The sequence below is a fragment of the Ovis canadensis genome, chromosome 19, assembly GCF_042477335.2.
Source record: "Ovis canadensis isolate MfBH-ARS-UI-01 breed Bighorn chromosome 19, ARS-UI_OviCan_v2, whole genome shotgun sequence".
Classification (NCBI taxonomy): Eukaryota; Metazoa; Chordata; class Mammalia; order Artiodactyla; family Bovidae; genus Ovis; species Ovis canadensis.
In genome coordinates this window covers 48,151,998-48,174,120 of record NC_091263.1, presented here as the reverse complement: position 1 = coordinate 48,174,120, position 22,123 = coordinate 48,151,998, and the positions used below count along the sequence as shown (strand labels likewise).

At 38.4% G+C, this 22,123-nt stretch overlaps 1 protein-coding gene across 3 annotated transcripts in view; it reads left to right on the top strand.

The window, feature by feature from the left end:
* TAFA1 (TAFA chemokine like family member 1) overlaps positions 1–22,123 on the top strand; it is a 900,385-nt gene that overhangs the window by 410,114 nt on the left and 468,148 nt on the right. The gene's annotated exons all lie outside the window — the stretch shown is intronic.

The window sequence follows — 22,123 nt, the reverse complement described above, 5'->3', positions numbered from 1 at the left end:
GTTGTATAGATTTTTTGGCCTGTGTGTTTTTAAAACCATTCATCATGCAAGTATTTAGCATCTGACATTGATCTTCACATCACATCATATGTTAGACATTTCTTTTTTAGATAAGAATATTCTCCATCACATTTTTAATGCATCTTTGATAGCACAGTGCTTTTGTATATTTATAAGCCAATATAATATGACAAATACCGGTTTAGGACTTGTGGATTAAACGTATGCTGGACACTTCCTTACTAAGGCAATAGATAGAATAGAAAAATTAGCATTTGAAGAATTTTTTTGAAAGCAGGCAGTATTTATTCTTTACTGTAACTGGAATATGTCTCCCTATCAAAAAACCTTTACAGAGGACAAGTTTATCAGTGTGTAAATACTAGAAATATACGATACAGTCTCTGCTGGGTTAGACAAGATGAACAAACAGATGCTCTGCTTGGGTTTCTGAAGGAAACTTTTGGTTTGGAGTTTGATGTAATCTTCAGATCAATCATTTTAATAGCGGGACAGACAGGTGACAATATCAGTGTAAAACAAATGACAACACCATTAGACTAAAGAGGAGCAAAATAATATAGTCAGAAGCAAGATAGTCAATGTGAATTGATCCCTCAGCTTTGAACTATAAACTAGATATAGCAGTGTCTTTTGTAGTATAGCCCTGCCTCTTTGCTAACCCATGGGCTGCCCTGGTGACTCAGTTGCTAAAGAATCTGCTAGCAATGTTTGAGGCCTGGGTTTGCTTCCTGGCTTGGGAAGATGCCCTGGAGAAGGGAATGTCTACCCACTTCACTATTCTTCCTTGGAGAACCCTATGGATAGAGGAGCCTGGCTGGCTATAGTCCATGGGGTCACAAGGAGTCAGACACAACTGAGCAACTAATACTTTCATTTTTGCCTATCTTTAATGCAGGTATGAACTCATTTATAGACTGAGCCAAATAGTACCTTTGGCTTATAGCATATATAAAGTCATGTATTTATTTATTTATTTATTAAAGGATAATTGCTTTACACAATTTTGTTGGTTTCTGCCAAATAAGCTGTGTAGTTTTAGCATAAAGGGGGACTTCGTTTCCCTAGAAGACTTCCATCACTTGATGTATGTTCATATTCATTATGACAATAAGAAACTTAAAAGCAATAAGAACTAATATGCAAAATTATGATGTTCTAGGCACTATTCTAACCTCCTTACTTGTGTTAATAAATGGAATCCTTACCATAAACCTGTAAAGTACTACTATTATTAGCCCCATTTTGCTTAAGGGGAACCTGCAACACAATTCTTCATTGTCTTGCTGGATGATGTCACATGTTCAGTATGTGGAGGGCAGGGGGTAAGGATTTGCGCCCAAGCAGTCTGATTCCAGATGCCAGTCTCTTAAAAAGATCTTAAGTGGGCTACTCCAGCCTGGCCTATCATAGGAAACTTCAGAGAATCCCTTTATGAAGTGGTGCTTTCAGCCTCTAATTCCTGTCTTTCTTGGGGTGGAGCATGAGGAAGTCACTATTATCCTTTCATGTCCTTGCTTGGTGAATGAGAACACTCTCTGTTTTAAGATGTAAGCCCCAAGGATCCTCTGTCCCTGTCCATATGAGCGTTTGGAGGAGAGAGAGCTGGGTACATTATTGGTTGGTGAGGACAGGAATGCCAGGAGGAAAGTTTGGCTGATTGTGTGGGCTGGCAAATATATGTCACTGTCTTAGAGAGGAGAAATAAAAAATTCTACATACCAAGGCAGACATCTTATCTGCTCATCACCTTTTTACACATCTATCCTCAAACTGGATCCCAGGTTGGAGGCATATTAGGGCTGATTCACAGACTCTTTATTTCTACCTGAAGATTATGTTTCTGAGTCACTCACCCAACATTTACCTAAGGCTGCTAACAGTGAATTTGGACCTTCTCCACATTCCATCAGGACCTTAGCTTGGTTTGTTTTTCAAAGCCCTTAATTCTAATGCCTTTCCCAGATCTTTCCTTATTTCAGACAGATTTTAAAGGAACAAAGCATCTCTCTGATTTATCACATGAATTCAGACCTTTCTTTCAGATGATTATGATTCATTCCAGCCTGTGGTCTCATAAGTCCATGACAACTATTTCATCAGCACAAAACTTCTACTTCATCTGTAAGCATATGCTGTCTTAAACCCCAGACTCTCTTTGTATACATTTCCTCATATTTTCCTTATGATGTTAAATACTTAATATATTTGGTAAAAAGAAAACTATTGATTGTTGCTATGTCATTGCTCCATTAACTTGTTTTGTCATATTATGAATACTTTTTGATTACCTGTTTAGAATATCACCTTCTGTTTCCAAGTAATCCATCTCCAAGATCCTGTGACTAGCATGGCCAAAAATGCAGGGCAGGGAGGGACAAAAGAAGGGTATGGAATTAACAGATACAAACTACTACAGTTTTTAGGGGAAAAAAAGAAAGAAAAACCTCATCTGTGGCCATTCTGGGATCAACAGAAGTTTGAATACTTTCTTTTCACATTAGATTTCTTTTGTTTTCTTATTCGTTTATTGAACACTTGTTGAGCTCCACAAAGAGCCAACTCCTGGGCCAGGAACTTAGGAAGTGAAACTGAGTCCTGGCCTTAGAAGTGCATAGTCAGGTGGGGCAGACATACAATGGGTAGATGTAGCATGGTAACTGCAGAATTGCAAAGAACTAGGAGGCAGTGATTAGTTTTCTTTACCTCCCCCTGCCCCTGCCCCCAATCCTTGGGGAGGTTAGGGAAGAATTAACCAAAGTGGTGGTAGCTTCAGTAAGTCTTTAAGCATGAGTACATCTTTTCCAGGCAAAAAAAAGGTGAGAAGAGGGCACTCCAGAGAGGGAAGAACTTGTAGAGAAGCCCCAGAGCATGAACAAGTGCAGTGTGCTCCTGAAAATGCAATAGTGCAGAATTGCTGGGAAGTGACATATACAGGGGCCTGTCTGGAGATGATGCCAAAGAGGAGAAGGCCAGATTTTCAGGGCCTGGTGTATCATGCCAAGAAATTTGTACTTTTATCTTGCAAGTCTGTGATGAGTATCCCGTAAGGCACAAGTTCCATCTGATTCTACCTAACCCTATGATTCAGTTTGAGGTTGAAAGATGAAAAAGCTGCCCTCCAAAAATATCCAGGTATTAGCTTTCTATGGATAAACTGCAGCTTCCATCTTTCCCAGTGACAGTCTTCTATTCAGTAAAGTAGGTAATCCCCTTTTGGAAGAATATACAGTGCATACATGGGCTTTGGTAAAACTAGTTTCAGTTTTAGTGGAAAAAAATTCAGCCCATAAATATTTTTATCTTTTCTGCATTAGGTGAAAGGGGTCCTTTTAAATGGTTTTCAGCAGGGAAGAGGCACACTGATATTTGGATTTTAGATAGATCATTCCAGAGGCAGTATGGAGAAGGAAGGTCTCCAGCAAGATATATTTCACTGCTCTGGAGGTTTAATTTAAGCAAATCCTTTCTAAGCATCTTATGGCCAGATAGGATGAAAGAGAAAGAAAACAAATTCTCACTCTACTGGTGGGAATGCAATATGAACAAAATTGTGTGGTCTCTCTCTTGTTCCTTCTCTCTGAAACACAGAAGCAAGGAAAAGAAAGACAAAGAAAACCACAAGGAAGCTTTCCATATAATTGCATAAAACCCTGATGTCATTTGAATTATTATATTCTACATGATTCTCAACTGATTGTACCATTAACAGACCACAGAAGAAGCATTAGGAAATTCCACAGTGGTACTGAATTTTGCCTACATATATTTAGCTTAATGCACTCTTCTTTCGCCTTATAGAATACTCTATCATATTTTATCATAATTTTAAAGACTGTCATTGTCACATTTAAGAACAATAGATCACTGAGTCTGAGAAGTCTTCCTTGTACTTTTTTCATGAGTCACTTTGGGAAGGTGGTGGGAAAGAAAGAATTTGAAAGAAATTGAGACAAGTAATTAAATGCTTTTGATAACCAAGGTTCTGTGTCATAGGAATCTTTAGTCAACATTTTTGGAAATGTCTAATTTCAATAGAATTACATTGGAACCAACGTAAAATTTTCTATTGAGATCATTATAATAATTTATCCAAATGCTTTGCATAAATCAGTCTTCTTTCCTGGACTGTAAGCTTTATGAAGCTAGGATTCACATCTCTTTCTGCTTATAGCTGAATGCAGGATATGTGGCATGGAACATGGACTCTAGCAGAAACTCAGTAAATGTCAATTTTGTGAATAAATAATGTCTGGATGGATGCAGTATTGATCTAACCACTGAAAGGTTGAAGACAATGATGAGATTAAAAAAAGGAAAAGCTAAAATCTGATGTGGAGTAAGTGTAGCTTTCCAGTTCTCCAATACAGTTTTTTGAAGAGACTCTCTTGTCTTTGTATTCTTGCCTTCCTTGTCATAGATTAATTGACCATGTAAAAATGGGCTCATTTCTAGGCTCTGTATTCGGTTCTGTTCATCTATGTGTCAGCTTTTGTGCCAGTATCATGTAGTTTTGAATACTGTAGCTTTGTCATGGAGTTTGAAACCATGGTGTGTGATACCTATAGCTTCCTCAGATAATGTCTCTTCCTATTCAGGATTGCTTTGACTATTTGGATCTTTTGTATTATTTGTTCTAGTTCTGTGAAAAATGATATGGTTATTTTGATAGGGATGTCATTGAATTCAAAGATTGCTTTGGGTACTATCAGTTCAGTTCAGTTCAGTGGCTCAATCGTGTTCAACTCTTTGAGACCCCCTGAACTGCAGCACGCTAGGCCTCCCTGTCAATGACCAACTCCTGGAATCCACTAAAACCCATGTCCATTGAGTTGGTGATGCCATCTAATCACCTCATCTTCTGTCGTCCCCTTCTCCTCCTGCCCCCAAACCTTCCCAGGATCAGTCTTTTCCAATGAGTCAGCTCTTCGCATCAGGTGGCCAAAGTATTGGAATTTCAGCTTCAACATCAGTCCTTCCAATGAACACCCAGGACTGATTTCCTTTAGGATGGACTGGTTGGATTTCCTTGCAGTCCAGGGGACACTCAAGAGTTCCCCAACACCACAGTTCAAAAGCATCAATTCTTCGGCCCTCAGCTTTCTTCACAGTCCAACTCTCACATCCATACATGACCACTGGAAAAACCATAGCCTTGACTAGATGGGCCTTTGTTGACAAAGTAATGTCTCTGCTTTTTAATATGCTGTCCAGGTTGGTCATGGACAGGGAGGCCTGGCATGCTGCAATTTGTGGGGTCACAAAGAGTTGGACTGAGTGACTGAACTGAACTGACTGACTGAGGTTGCTCATAACTTTCCTTCCAAGGAGTAAGCGTCTTTTAATTTCATGGCCGCAATCACCATCTACAGTGATTTTGGAGCCCCCAAAAATAAAGTCAGCCACTGTTACCACTGTTTCCCCATCTATTTGCCATGAAGTGATGGGACTGGATGCCATGATCTTCGTTTTCTGAATGTTGAGCTTTAAGCCAACTTTTTCACTCTCCTCTTTCATTTTCATTAAGAGGCTCTTTAGTTCTTCTTCACTTTCTGCCATAAGGGTGGTGTCATCTGCATATCTGAGGTTATTGATATTTCTCCTGGCAATCTTGATTCCAGCTTGTGCTTCTTCCAGCCCAGCATTTCTCATGATGTACTCTGCATAGAAGTTAAATAAGCAGGATGACAATATACAGCCTTGACGTGCTCTTTTTCCTATTTGGAACCAGTCTGTTGTTCCATGTCCAGTTCTAACTGTTGCTTCCTGATCTGCATATAGGTTTCTCAAGAGGCAGGTCAGGTGATCTGGTATTCCCATCTCTTTCAGAATTTTCCTCATTTGTTGTGATCCACATAGTCAAAGGCTTTGACACAGTCAATAAAGCAGAAATAGATATTTTTCTGGAACTCTCTTGCTTTTTTGATGATCCAGCGGATGTTGGCAATTTGATCTCTGGTTCCTCTGCCTTTTCTAAAAGCAGCTTGAACATCTGGAAGTTCATGGTTCATGTACTGCTGAAACCTGGCTTGGAGAATTTCAAGCATCAGTTTACTAGCATGTGAGATGAGTGGAACTGTGTGGTAGTTTGAGCATTTTTTGGCATTGCCTTTCTTTGGGATTGGAATAAAAGCTGACCTTTTCCAGGCCTGTGGCCACTGCTGAGTGTTCCAAATTTGCTGGCATATTGAGTGCAGCACTTTCACAGCATCATCTTTCAGGATTTGAAATAGCTCAACTGGAATTCCATCACCTCCACTAGCTTTGTTCATAGTGATGCTTTCTAAGGCCCACTTGACTTCACATTCAAGGATGTCTGGCTCTAGGTGAGTGATCACACCATCATGATTATCTGGGTCCTGAAGATCTTTTTTGGGTACTATGGTACTGTTTAAATAATATTAATTTAATTTAATTTTAATAATTTAAATTCTTATAATCTATAAGCATGTTTATTTCCACTTGTTTCTTCAGTTTATCTCATCAGTGTCTTACACTTTTCAAAGTACAGATCTTTCACTTCCTTGGTCAAATTTATGCATAAGTATTCTTTTGATGCATTTGTACATGGGATTGTTTCCTAAATTTCTCTTTCTCATAGTTCATTATTAATGTATAGAAATGTAACCAATTTATGCATGCTGATTTTGTATCCTGCTACTTCCCTGAATTCATTCGTTAGTTCTAATATTTTTTTGGTGCAGTTTATAGTGTTTTCTGTGTACAGTATCATGTAATCTGAAAATAATGTTAGCTTTCCTTCTTCCCTTACAATTTGGGTGTCTTTTATTTCTTTTCCTTATCTGAATGCTATTGTCAAACTTCCAATACTGCGTTGAATAAAAGTGGCAAGAGTGGGCATTCTTGTCTTGTTCCTGATCTTAGAGGAAAACTTATAGCTTTTCACCATTGAATATGATGTTAGCTGTGAGACTGTCATTTATGACCTTTATTATACTGAGGGGCTTCATTGGTGGCTCAGATGGTAAAGAATCTGCCTGCTATGCGGGAGACCCAGGTTCAACCCCTGGGTCAGGAAGATCCCCTGGATAAGGGAATGGCAACACTCTCAGGTATTCTTGCCTTGAGAATTCCACGGACAGAGGCTGCAGTCCATGGGGCTGCAGAGTTGGACGTGACTGAGACTAACACTTTCATGTTCCCTCTGTGCCACTTGGTGAATGTTAAATTTTGTCAGATTTTTTTTCTGCATCTATTGAGATGACCATATGATATGGTCATCATTTTTTCTTAACATGGTGTATCACATTGACTTTTTTGCAAAGACTGAACCATTCTTGCACTTCTGGGATAAAACCCACTAGATCATGATGTATAATCCTTCTAATGTCTTGTTGAATTCAGTTTGCTAAAATTTTGTTGAGATTTTTGCATCTATGTTCATCAAGGATATTGCTCTGTTATTTTTGTTTTGTTTTTGTAGTGTCTTTGTCTGGTTTTGGTATTAGAGAAATGCCAACCTTGTAAAATGAGTCTGGAGTTGTTTCATTATCTTCAGTTTTTTGAAGTAATTTGAGAAGGATAGATATTGACTTTTCATTGAATGTTTAGTAAATTTCACCTGTGAAGCCATCAGGAAAAGGACATTTGCTTAATGTGATTTTTAAAAAAATTTTTGATTCAGATTTCATCACTAGTAACTAATTTGTTTAGATTTTCTATTTCTTGCTGACTTTCTTGGAACATTGTATACTTCTAGGAATTTATGTGTTTCTTTCACATGAGCAGTTGAGTTCAGAGCCTCCCTAGGCTGCCATCTTGGTCCTCTCTTTAATTTGAAACTTTGCAGATCACTTATTGACTTTTACTTAATAAATAGACATTCCGAAAATCATATACTATCATTTCATGTGTATGTTTTTTGTATAGTTGAAATAAAATCATTATTCCTATTTCACAAATTTTGGCCCCCTCAGTGATTATGCTGGAATTTATTTCATAATTACATCATAATGGACAATTCAATTTCTTTCTTACCATTTAAAACAATGTTTCAGTGAACAAGTAGGATCTGTCAAATGCAGATCTTGAAGCATATATAGGAGGGCAGATAGTTTCCTTGAAGGTAATTGTTTCTCAGAAAAGGGGAGGAAGTCTATATGTGTTGCTTCCATAGCAGATCATTGCTCCAGACAATTGTAACTCGATTTCACTACAACCGTCTGGGGAATGGTGCACAATATGTCTCTGAGAAGTCCTATTGAAGGATTAACAAACAGGTATGAATCTATCAACTTGAGCTTGTCATTGGCTGTGGGCTGCTCCCAGATGTATTATATTAACTCCACAGCACTTCTGACCGACTGTCCTGTGAATGGGCTGAACATGACCCTGCATTCATGTTTCTAGAAGGTTCCCCATCAGGTGCTCACAGGAGGAAGCTGTCAGCATGAAGGCATGCTGGTTGCTGAAAGAATATGGGCAGGGCATTGAGAATATCTGCTACAACATTCCTGTGCATGCTTTCTTGTAAGTTTGTGTCTGTATCTTAGTAAGTGTTTTAGGGGAAAATTTTGAAATTATTCTTTTAATACTTTTATCTGGACCATGTGTTTTGACTGGATGTGTTTTCTTGTGGCAAACTCTTTTGCAAGGCAATCTTCTTACTCACCTGCTGCCTTGTTCAGTTCTATGCAGAACTGTTTCTATTCCTTTTGAGCTTTCTCCCCTGCTGAGTCAGCTATTTGCTTTAATCGTCTTGAAACACTCTGGACCTCCTGATAAACAATCCAACTCTGTACCCTTCTCCCCGGGGAAGTTTACTGCTCCTATAGTTGGGTTTCAAATGAATAGAGTCAAAGAATGCAGTCACTACTTAAGTGACTCTGGAGCTGAATGCAACCTGTGTGTCCAAGAAAATGTCTTTTTTAGTACGACTAAACAGATTGTAATTTTTTCTGGTGCTCCAGTGGTGAATTAATGATTTATCCATAGCCACTATAGCTTCGTTTTGAAAAGGGTATTAGATTTCCTCTAGTCCAGGGACTCATAAATGAACTTTTTGGCTAACTCAAAATCATGGCTAGTAGTTATACAGGCATGTGCCTTACTATATAGTCTCAGTATCACCTGGGAGTTTATTTGAGGTTCACATCCTAAGGCTCTCCCTCCTCCACACCTACCAACTCAGACTCTCCTGAATTGGGACTCAGCAGTCTGTTTTAAAAAGCCCTTCAGAAAGATGTTATGGGGAGGGAGGTGGGAGGGGGGTTCATGTTTGGGAATGCATGTAAGAATTAAAGATTAAAAAAAATAAAAATAAAAAGCCCTTCAGAAGATTTTGATAACCACTAAAATTTTAAAATAACAGTTGTAGCTGTTTATAATTCACATTAGTCCAAGTATCTATGGCCAATTAATTTTTATAAAATAAAACTTCTATTTTTTTGAGGAAAATAGCAAATTTCTTCCCATTTTAACAACTTCTTTTTTTCTTTAATAACATATCACTAATGAAGATTCCAGTGCCTTTAATCTGTGCATATTTATGGACTATGCAACTGTGAGGGCAATGCTATTTTGAAAATCATATCAAGACAATTCTTTTGTTTTGCCCAGCACATCAAGGATTATTGTAACCACAAAAATAAATTATCTTATGGTTTTATCTTTTCAATTATTTTAATCAAATGATGTGATTATATTTTTCAAATATCATAACTAGTAATTATAGAGGCATGTACCTCACTGTAAAGAAATCTGTAATCCCAAACCCTGAAACTTTTATACCAGTCCCTTTCCCCAGCATTGTATGGGATTGTTGACATTCACAATAGTCTCTCTGTGGAGGTTCTTCTACATAAAAACATATTTATTGCTTGTCAAATGATTTGCTTAAAAAATAATACAAAGTAACTTATTTGGTTTACCAGAATTCAATTATGTGCATTCCAAGAGTTTATACACAGATTAAAGTGAAAGAGTACAGCATATATGCCTTTGAGCTTGTCTGGAAACATTCTTATGATGATGATTTCATGAATTTTTGCTCTGTCCTCGTGAAAGATACATTTTTTTTTGGTCTTTCATTTTCCTTATATGAATAGATAGGAATAACTCGAATGTAGAAAGGCTCAGGAAATTAGGTTGAAAAGGTTTGAAATCGAACACTTTGCCATTACATAATTTATTCATTGGAAAAAAATATTTATTGAGTGTCTACTATATTAGGCATTGTGCTGGGTGCTGGGGCTGTGTGAAGAAAGAGGACAGAGTGAGCTTCCAGTCCAAGATGGGCAAAACCCATGCTCTTTAGTGCATTCCCCGCTACACAGCAATGTTTTTCCAAGTTCTTACAATGGTGGAACCCACTGATTCAAACTGTGTCTTATCTAGAAGTTCAATATTTAGAAAATAATGTTTGAGTTATTCTGGAGAAAGGGAATACAGAGCACCCCATGAATCCTAATCTCCCAATGTAGCTCTTGATATTCCATGGAATATGGTTTGAATACTGTTGACCTAGCATGGAGGTGGCAAACATATTTCACAGAAAGATTGTGCTAGATATGATCATCATATTAAAAAAAAATCTCAAACTATTTGCCAATATTTACAAAATGAAGAAAGATCTAGGGTTCTGGATTTTCTGAAAAAATTGGCAGATCTGGCCACAATGAACTTTTATTTTCCCACGGCTGCTAAGTTGCTTCAGTTGTGTCCGACCCCGTGCGACCCCATAGACAGCGGCCCACCAGGCTCCCCAGTCCCTGGGATTCTCCAGGCAAGAACACTGGAGTGGGTTGCCATTTCCTTCTCCAATGCATGAAAGTGAAAAGTCAAAGTGAAGTCGCTCAGTCCTGTCTGACTAGTAGCGACCCCATGGACTGCAGCCTACCAGGCTCCTCCATCCATGGGATTTTCCAGGCAAGAGTGCTAGAGTGGGGTGCCATTGCCTTCTCCGCATTTTCCCACATTTGGCTACAATTCACCATGGACTCCATCACTCCCTGTTTAATGACTACTGTTTTCTTGCCCTAATTTATAACAGCTGCCTTGAGCTTGTAGGGTATTCTGTTTATAACCTCAACTTCCGATCTGAGAATTTAATCAATGTAAAATAGTCGCAATTGAGATCAGAATAATCCTTTACATTTATCTAACTCATAGGGTTATATTCCTATGCATAGCAAATATTGTTTTCAATTTTGATTAATGGAAGCAGAATTTTATTTATGATTAAATGCAGCAATGTCTATAGTGTACATTATATGTGTGTACATACTCATTTAACCCTCACTTCACATCTCTTGTAAGAGATAATTTTTCTCCTGCTCTACAGATAAGAGATACAGAAAATTGTACTGTGATTTTAGTTCCTAAAACTTCACATGTACATTAATTTCCACTTCAATCACAATTTATATTGTGCTGTTCTGAGTTTATATGTTAACAAAAGGAGAGTGGAGTATTTTGTGTGAAAACAGTATCTTTTATTTCTCTGTTTGCTATGTGACTCTGTCTCTGCTTGCTTAAATAGGGGAAGGTGGTAATCTTGGAGGGAAAAAGAAACTGTTAAAATTGTCTTCTCTGTAATTTCTCATTTCCGTTCCTTTCAAATTCACCTAGTTCCTCTGAATCTCTTACAGTTTTTCTATTTGGGATGAGAGAAGAATTGTTTTAAAGAATTGATTGGAAGATTAACTTGCTAAAAGAATTTCCTTTCAAAGTACAGACTATCCAGATAGAATAGGCAATATTATTCATTTTCTAAGAAATTACTCACAAAATTTTAATTTTTGGTGATGTATGTATTTGATGAAATACTTATTTTACTGTATGTTTTGGAGAAAAATGATTAAAAGATTAGCCCACCTAAAACACATGAGCATTTATTATATTTTAGAAACTAAACACATTTCCCTTAATATATATCAGACTTTTACAAAGTAGATTGATTTTACTTTTGCTTCTGTGGAAGAAGCCAAATTCTTCACATGAAAAATAAAAATGCGAGTTCATTATTCATCGAATTTTCTATGAGATCTTTTTCTCTGGAATCTAAAAGTAATGCTGGAGTTTTGCTTTTTTTTTTTTTTTTTCCCTCCCTGAATCCTAAAAGAGGCTGGTGCTACTTGTAGGATTCAAACTTTTTTTTCTCTTCTTGTTTTCTTTCTTCTTGGGCCATTCCATACAGGATGCTGCTTGCCAGAATCAAAACCTGCCTAGGTTGCTGCTGATGGCATTCATTTCAAAGTAAAGTATTTCTAAGAGATTCATATGGACATTTTTCAAGGAAAACTCATTCCAGTTTTCTGACCTGAATCCCTTTCCCATCATTCCAGCCACTCCTTCCGCTGAGGTAAAAAGGTGAGAAAAGTCATAGCCCTCAGCATTAGGATTCTACCCTTTGAAGATCCACATTTGGTACCATGGGTGGCAAACATGCCATATCCTTTGATTTGGATGGGAATTGTTTCTATCAGTTTGTTCATTTATTCATTCATTTAGTTACTGTCTACTCCAGGATCTCAAAGAATTATGTACTTCATCCTCCTAGCATTTATGATAATTCTGTTTTTTACCTTTATTTTTGGTTCTTTAATTAGTATCTTGCTCTTATTCCCTGAACTGTAAACTTAATGACACTAGAGACTGTTGTACTTTTATTGCTGACCATTGGAAACCTAAAGTCTATCAAGGTGCCTGTTGAATATCTACTGAGTGAATACACGGGGCTTTCCAGGAGGCACAGTGGTAAAGAATGCCTGCCAGTGAAGGAAGACGTAGGAGACACGGGTTTGAGATCCCCTGGAGAAGGGAATGACCACCCACTCCAGTATTCTTGCCTGAGGAGTCCCATGGGCAGAGGAGTCTGGCAGTCTACAATCCGTGGGGTCGCAGAGTTGTACACGACTGAGGAACTGAGCAAGCACACGAGTGACTATATGGATGAGCACATTCTTTGTCGCCCATTTGCTGGACCTTTGTTTTGCTCTGAACTTTCTACAACGACCTGGGAGGCCCTGTATAACTCAGCCCTGGTCATCTCCCTGACTTCTAGTCTTACTACCTATTTTCACCTTTGCACGCTTCGGCATTGAGCTATGCTTTATCATGGTTAAAAAGCATATATATTTTCTCCTGGGATGTTGTATGGTTTCATATTGATATATTGATATTCATATTGATAGCTAAAAAGAAAGAGAGGGAGAATAAGTCTGGTGTTTAAGAAGGGTCATGGGTTTTGGGAATTGCATCAGAATTCAAACCATAGACCAGCCAGTTAGTGGTTGTTGGACCTTGGGCCCATTTAAAGGCTTTCTGAATCTCCTTTCCCAGTCTCTAAAATGGGGCCACTGTTGTTGCAGAAAAGTTATGAGGATTAGACATAAAATGACAAAATGCCTGACATATAGAAGTTATTTGAGATAGTAATAATGATCATCATATGCAGCGCAATTACACTAATCAGCTGCTGTTGTATAACAAATATACACATAATCTCAGAGCATAAAATATTAGCTTTTTTTTTTTCCTTCAAGTCTCTGTGGAGTAACTGGGGGTACCTTTGATTTATCTTAGCTAACCCACTTACACAACTGGGAGTCAGCTGATATTGGCTGGGAAGCTCAGAGATGTGAAACCAATCTGCTCCTATAAATTATGTTTCACAAGGGCGCAAGAGAGGGGAGTGATAGCACAGGTGATTTGTATATATTATGATGATTTATTTATCACATAGCTACTAGATGATCTCTTAAATCCTTTTTAGCTATGTAATCATTCATTTTATTATTTTCTCAAGTTTTATTCCATTTTGAAAACATGCCAAAATTCTCAAAGGGCAACATTCTTATGGTGAGACACCTTATATTCTAGAGAAAATTTCATTCATAAATGCCTATGAGCTGTAAATAATCTGAAGTGTTCTAGTGATATTGTCATAAATTACTTAGTAAAGTTTGGGGAATTCGCTTAGTTACATGTTTTAATTAACTTGCCCCATTGGCAGCACATTTTCCCTAATAGGTTTACAGTTCCTCTTAGACTTACAGTAAATCCTTCATTTTTCCCTTATCTCCATTATTTGTGTAAGCCATATTCCCATCGAGGATATTTGCTTTTGCAACCACAAATGTTGGATGGGATACAGTTATTTTGGCAGTAGTTCTCAGTATTTGAAACAAATCCATATCTTTATTTAATTTCTCTACTACTTGAAAAATTGAAATGCGGGTCTAGATAAAAATTTTTTATATTGTTTCTTATAATGATAAGGTTATGTTTAGTAACTAATTGCAGAGTATAAAATAATTCATCTTGGAAGACATGGCTAAGTAGACTTTTGGAAGTTGTAGCTTCCTTAATCTCAGAATTTACTTAATTTAACTTTTTTAAAAACTTTTTTTTCATGATTAGGAACAGTTATTGCGTTTGCAATCATACATTTTCAACTTTTTAAGCAATTTATTAGTTATAAGTAAGCCTTCTAGAAATAAATCAACAAAATTGACCAATTTAGGGTCTAATTATCTTATTGTTAGGATCAATGTTGAATAGATAGATTTTTTGATAATAGTAAATATTGACTAAGTGCTTGCTATGTTCAAGCATCATGATGAATGTGGCCTGTGGCTTATCTCATTTAATTCACACAATACTGTATATGGTAGGTACACCAGGTGAATTTATAAATAAACCAAAATCCAAGGAGACTGTGTAACTTAGCTGGTTAGACAGCCAACAAGTAGCAGAGCTAGGAACTGCTGTAGGTAGACTGATTCCAAATCCTGGGTGGTGAAACATGAGAAGGTAAAACCTGCTGATATGAATTTATTCTTAGTAAGTAATATCATACACAGAATATTGATTTTTAAAAGAAAAGTACAAGTAAAAGTGCACCAGATGTATCATAATTTGTTAGACATAAAATGTAAGTGCTGTACTTAACAATTAAGGGAGAGCTTTTGTTTCGTTAGTCATTCTAGTGTAATATCTATGAAAAACTGTTTTAATTTTTAGAAGAGTTTTATCTCCTTAGTATATCCATCTTCATGATGGTAAGCAAGCTGTGGGTTTGCCCACATTAGTTTCATAATGTACTTAGAACAGTTTTCCTCTCCTTCAGATAATTCTAAGGTGTGATATGAGGTACTGTCACATTTTTCAACATAGGAAACTCCTGTAGAGATTCAAAGTGATCCTTTTCAGATAGCAGCATAAATTCATCTGAGTCCCTGAACTCAGGTATGAAACAATTCCGAAACAATCTTCCAATTGAAATAAAACATACAGACAATATAAGAAAAATAAATTCAAGACAGAGCTCATCCCAAAGGATTAAATTTTACCCCAAAGAGAAGTTTATATGAGTAGCAGTTTCTTTTAATGAGAACTGAAAGCCCTCATCTCTGGAATAAACTAGGAATTCATAGATTCTGTTCTTTCTTTTGGAATGCCATTTAACTTCATTGGATTCAAACTGCAGTGAGAGAAACCTTCCTTTCTGCCTGTAACAGGCATCTGAGTTGTTATAGCAATATGATTACAAAGAGTAGAAGCTCACTTAAGTTAAGTAATGGAGGATAGGAATATATTAGAAAAATTTATAGATGAAGAACCAAGGAACAGGGCAACCAGGCTTCGGGAAGATACTGCCTCTTAACTTCTTGGATGAGTCTAGATATGTGATAGAAATCTAAGCTTCTAACTCTATCACTCTACTACAAGAGAAAGTAAAAATGTTAGTTGCTTAGTTGTGCCTGACTCTGCAGCTCTATGGACTGTAGCCTGCCAGGCTCCTCTGCCCATGGAATTCTCCAGGCAAGAATACTAGAGTGGGTAGCCATTTCCTTCTCCAGGGGATCTCCCAGCCCAGGAACAGGCATACAATTACTGTAAGAGCCTGAGAAGTTTAAGTAAATGAATCAAGTTGGCCAAGTATTTTGACAGATGATTGTGAGAGCTGTGGTAGCTATTTTATGACCAAGAGGCAGAAGCTAAGGTAAATGCAGAGGAATCAACCTGATATCATGGAATCGTTAAGGTAACCAACACTACAAGGTCCTGTTTCCGTTCTTCCTGCTTCATGAAATATAACTGCTGTTAGTTGAGTACTCTGTTGCTGCCAAGTAGAAGCATTCTGAGACTCTGAAAATCGTTAATACTAAATAATACAACAGTTTTGATTATATGAACGTATTGGGCAGGACAAATACAATCGGAGTTCATGGGCCTTAGAAACAGGCTCAAGGCAGACCTGTCATGTATAGTTGGCCAGATTTTTCACTGTACAAGTGTAAGGAGCACCAATCACACAGTTTAAAATGTACAACATGTGTTGGTCCTGTCTGGATTCCTTATTTTCTCTATCTGAGACCATTCATTTTCTTAGAAATCTGCTTTTAATAGCACATGGGCTATTAAAAGAAAATAATCCCCAAATCTTTGCCTGTAATGCCTGAGGTAAGGGCAAGTCAGGGGTGTCAATAAAGAAGGACTTCTCCCCTTGGGGAGCAGCTCTTAGCCACCAGGCAGGATGTATGCACGATAGACAGCGTGATTTCAATGATTCTTATTATATGAGGATTGTGAGCTGTGTATAAAGAATTACGGTGGTGGTATATCCTTCAAATGTGTGATCTTTAATCCCTAATAAAAAAGAGAATGATAGTCTGTTTTCCACACTGAAGAGAAATAGACGTGTGATTTGGGTATGGGGCCACATATGGATTCTGAATCTCCGCAGAGTTTCATAGCTACTCTAAGGCCTGGTAACTCTTGATTGTTTACTTGGAGCTTAAGGGAATATTCTGGGTCATGGCCAATAATGGAGCACAAGCAAGGGAGTGTATAGATGTTACTTTTAAGGCTCAGGAGAGGAAAATTTGCCTCTGTCCCTCTCTCTCGGGTGCTGGCAGGGAAATGGACTATCCCTCCTAGATAGGGAGGGGAAGAAGCAGAAAGAAGGCTTCGTGTGTGTGTGTGTGTGTGTTAGGTGTGTGTGTTTTTCTCTGAAAGGACTTTTATCCCTCCCAAAACAAACTCTGAGACAGTGTTGATAGCTGTCTATTTTTCCTGCATAGTAGAGAGAGGAGAATAGGAATATCCAGAATGTCCCTATAAGTGACTATTACTTGGGAATGGTTTGGTTAAGAGTGGACTTGGGGGCCAGATGGCCAGGTTCAAATCCTCACACCACCAATTACAAGCTGTGTGACTTTGGGCTAGATACATAACCTCTCCGGGCTTTAGTTTTCTACCTATAAAAATGGCAGAAATTGAAATACCCTCAGACATAGAATTTGAGATAAGAATTCAAATATAGGTAGTTTATTTGGGAAATGTTCCTAGGGAACATAGGTTGGGAATTGGGCAAGTGAAAGAGAGAAGGGAGAAAGCCAACAGAAGACGTGTTTTCAAAACCAATTACCACAGTGGGAAACAGGGGACTTGGGGAATGAGTATAGAAGAGGCCTCAATATATTCCACAACAGGGGCCAAGACTCTGAAGAATTTATGGCTAAGCTGTTGAAGGTTGCTTGTGTGTTATTTATTGTCTGGTGCTTCCCACTTGGTCCCATACTTGAGCCGAATATATTCCCAAAGCAAGGGAAGAAAAGCCCTCACTGTGTAGATGTGACTGCTGGGGAAATACGAGCAAGACACCAGCAGCATCTGCTGTCACATGCCATGATGCCTCATTGGGTTGTTCAGAGGATTAAATGAGTTTCCACAGATGGCTGCCGAGAGGAGTGCCTGGATCATAGTAAGCCCCAGCCCTATGCTGCTGCCATTCCTGTTGTGATCCACAGAGCCCTGTGGGTTAGAGCCTGGGTGTCACTGGGCTAGGTTCAAGCTCTCTTTATGCTAAGTCACTCTGGTCGTGTCCGACTCTGTGCGACGCTATGGACAGCAGCCCACCAGGCTGCCCCGTCCCTGGGATTCTCCAGGCAAGAACACTGGAGTGGGCTGCCGTTTCCTTCTCCAATGCATGAAAGTGAAAAGTGAAAGTCAAGTTGCTCAGTCATGTCTGACTCTTAGTGACCCCATGGACTGTAGCCCACCCGGCTCCTCCATCCATGGGATTTTCCAGGCAAGAGTACTGGAGTGGGGTGCCATTGCCTTTTCCGAGTTCTCTTTATACTACTTACCATTGGAGGGACTAGCTTCTTAGCCTCTAAAGCAGGGATAGGCATCAACAGATCTTTTGTGCAAAAGGCCAGGAGAGAATAGATACATGTATGGTTATATATGTATGTATCTATGTAATAGATATATGTATGGTTGAGTCCCTTCCCTGTTCACCTGAAACTATCATGTGTTTGCATGCTAAGTCACTAAGAGTGGTGTCTGACTCTTTGCAATGCTATGGACTGTAGCCCATCAAGCTTCTCTGTCCCTGGGATTTTCCAGGTAAGAATACTGGAGTAGGTTGCCATGCTCTCTTCCAGGGGATCTTCCTGACCCAGGGATCAAAACTTCCTCTCTTAGGTCCCTTGTATTGGCAGGTGAATTCTTTACCACTAGCGCCACCTGGGAAGCCCCAAAACTATCACAATATTGTTAATTGGCTATACCCCAATACAAAATAAAAAGCTAAAAAATAAAAAAAAATCTTTTAAAAAAGGCCAGATGGTAATACTTTTCATCTTTGTGAGCCCTGTAGTCTCTGTCTTGACTATTCAACTTGCTTTTCCAGAGGAAAAGCAGCCTCAGACAAAATGTAAATGAATGGGTGCGGCTGTGTTCCAATAAAAAATTGCTTGCTAAACCAGGTGGTGGGCTAGATTTGACTCTTGGACCATTGTTTGGCCCATAAGCCAGTTTATCTTTTCCCCAACTATCTAAAGTGAAATAAAAAATAGTGTTTACTTCGCCGGAGACAGTAGAGCATGGACTGTGAAATTAGAATCTGTGTCGGCCTGCCAAGTTTTGGATCCCAGTGGTTTTATTTTGTACTTTGATAATTTTACACAAAACATTTATTCTCTGTAAATCTCAGTGTTCTCATCTATAAAATGGGAAAAGTAAGAGTACTACCCCATAGGGTTGCTGTGAGGATTAAATGGATTATTCCATGTCCCATACTTAGCATAGTGACACATAATCAGAACTCAGTGTTTCCAATACACTCATTTTGATTTCTATCACTCCTCTGCTCTTTCATTGGAAGAATCTACTGAAACTCTACTTGGGCAAAAAGATAACAATATAGTTCTTGGTATCCTTGCTGAGATTCAGATCTGGCACAAAGATTTACCAGTTAAATTTGAGCAACCTATTAAACTGCATGGACTTAAGTGAGTGGTTCTTAACTAGGAGTGATTTTACAATGTCTTGATGGTAAAGAATCTGCTGCAATGCAGGAGACCTGGATTTGATCCCTGGGCCAGGAAGATCCCCCCACTCCAGTATTCTTGCATGGAGAATCCCATGGACAGAGGAGCCTAGAGGGTTACAGTCCATTGAGTCGCAAAGTCAGACACGACTGAGTGACTAACTTCCTTCCTTCTTAATTGGGGTGAGGAAACTACTGGTGTTTGTAGAGCCACCATGCTGCTAAACATCTCTCAATGTATAGGATAATTCTGTACAGCAAAAGCTTATGTGGCCCAAAATACCACTCATGCTGAGGTCAAGAAACCCTGGTTTAGACAGAATATGTCCCTTCTCAACTTTTACCCTCTAACATTTGGCAATGTCTATCACAACTTTTCACATGAGTTTTAAATTGTCATCATAATTTGTCTGGTTCACAGGCTTCCAAAAGATGCATGGAAATATTTTGTCAAGATAAATAGATTGAGGTGTAAAGTATTATATTTTTGAATGACGTTATCATTTAAAAAATTCTCTAGATGCCTGGTTGACAAAACCACATACTTTATTTTCTGCTAAAACAATTTTAACTGTTGAGGAATCTTTTTGACAATACGAATGATGTTCTTTACATTCCATATCTTTCTATCAATCGAGGACAGTTTGAGATGATAGAAGACAGCCTCTCAAATCTGTCATCTTTGTTGTGATGTAAAGAAACCTTTCTCTATAAATTACCAAGGTATCTGGCAATGGGAAGTGTGCAAGGCTATTATTTATACCTGTTTAACTCTCAATATTATGACAGTATGATTTTTGAAATGGACTATCTCAATTCAAAATGCTTTCTGTTCTGAATTTCACCACATTGGAGTGATTGTTAATAGCTCTTCACTGTCAAGAAATCACCATGACCTCTTCTTTCTCTTATTTTTAAGTGTTGATATATTCTCAACTTGACAGATGAATTTGTTAGAGAAATTTTATTAAAAAAAAAAAAACAGCTCTAAATAGGCTACCTCCAACCAAACATCCCTTCTGAGTGACAGTCTCTTTTCTTTTGGTGCTCAATTTTCATTTAAATCTCTGCAGATTTCCATGACTACTCTGGGTCTTCAAATGGCCTCACAGTGTTCTTGCATCCTCCCCTAATCCATGTGGAACATTTGAGCTACTCGAAGAAAGGCATCCTACTCAGAGAAAATACCCCATGAATGAAGTGAAGTGAAGTGAAATGAAGTCGCTCAGTCGTGTCCAACTCTTTGCGACCCCATGGACTATAGCCTAACAGGCTCCTCCATCCATGGGATTCTCCAGGCAAGAATACTGGAGTGGGTTGCCACTTCCTTCTCCAGAGGATCTTCCCTACCCAAGTATCAAACCTGGGTCTCCCGCATTGGAGGCAGACACTTTAACCTCTGAGCCACTCAGAGAAAATACCCCATGAATATACCCCATGAAAATTCCATGAATCAGTACACAGAGCCTTGACTGAGAACTCTTGAATACTGCACAATTTGTATAATTTTACAGGGTACTCCTGAAAGTTGTATTGTAGCTATGCTTGTATCCTGACTTTCTCTCTTGTTGGGACATCACCATTTATTTGTTCATTTATTTATTTTGCCAATAAATATTCATTAAGTTCCTTCCGTGTGCCTGGCCTAACAGTAACACAAAGTCCCTCATCTGGTTGACTTTTAAATCTTGGGGCTGGGGCCCTGGGATGACCCAGAGGGATGGGATGGGGAGGAAGGTGGGAGGGGGGTTCAGGATGGGGAACACATGTACACCCGTGGTGGATTCATGTCAGTGTATGGCAAAACCACTACAATATTGTAAAGTAATTAGCCCCCAATTAAAATAAATAAATTTCTATTAAAAAAAGGATAATTAAAAAAAAGATAAAACCATGACTCTCACACAAATGCAAAATGAACACATGCCAAAGATTTTGACTGTTAATGGGGGAACCAACAATATGGTTCAAATAAGAATTGGATTTATAGAGATTTATCATTTCTATTGGACAATATGCATTTACCTTGCCACAAGCAAGAGAGAAAAGATTTATTTCAGCAGCAGCATCTAAAATTTAACTTTTTCTTCTCACAATTGCAAAACAGATTAGTGAAAAACAATCAAAGAGGTGCACTCCATGTTAATCAGTTTATTTCTGAGGGATCTGTTGACATCCTTCAGCATTCTGCAGCAGTCTTTCTTGATTCATTTTAAAGTCTTCACAACTTCTGTTAATACTAGAACAGTGTCCAAATAAGGAGTCATTTCAGGTAATGGTGAGTGTTCAGTTCAGTTCAGTTCAGTTGCTCACCCGTGTCCGACTCTTTGCAACCCCATGAATTGCAGCACGCCAGGCCTCCCTGTCCATCACCAACTCCCGGAGTTCACTCAGACTCACGTCCATCGAGTCAGTGATGCCATCCAGCCATCTCATCCTCTGTTGTCCTCTTCTCCTCCTGCCCCCAATCCCTCCCAGCGTCAGAGTCTTGAGTGTATTGAGAAACAAAGCAGTGTGCTATGGAAGTAGGTGGTTGGGTGAGGGTGGGACAGTTTTTAGAGGGCAGAACCAAGAGGATGTAACAGAATTGTTTAACTGGGTAAAGTAATACTCCCAACATTACCTATTTAAATTTTAGCAGCTGTGGTAACTTATTCTACAAGTGGAAAATGTTGATATTTATGGCATCAGTGTAGGCTACTAGCGGAGTCCATTGGTAGTTTTTTCACTAGAAATAAATAAAAACAAAATTGGATGTATTGACAAGTCTTCTCCATGTCTTTTTATTACCCCTTCTGA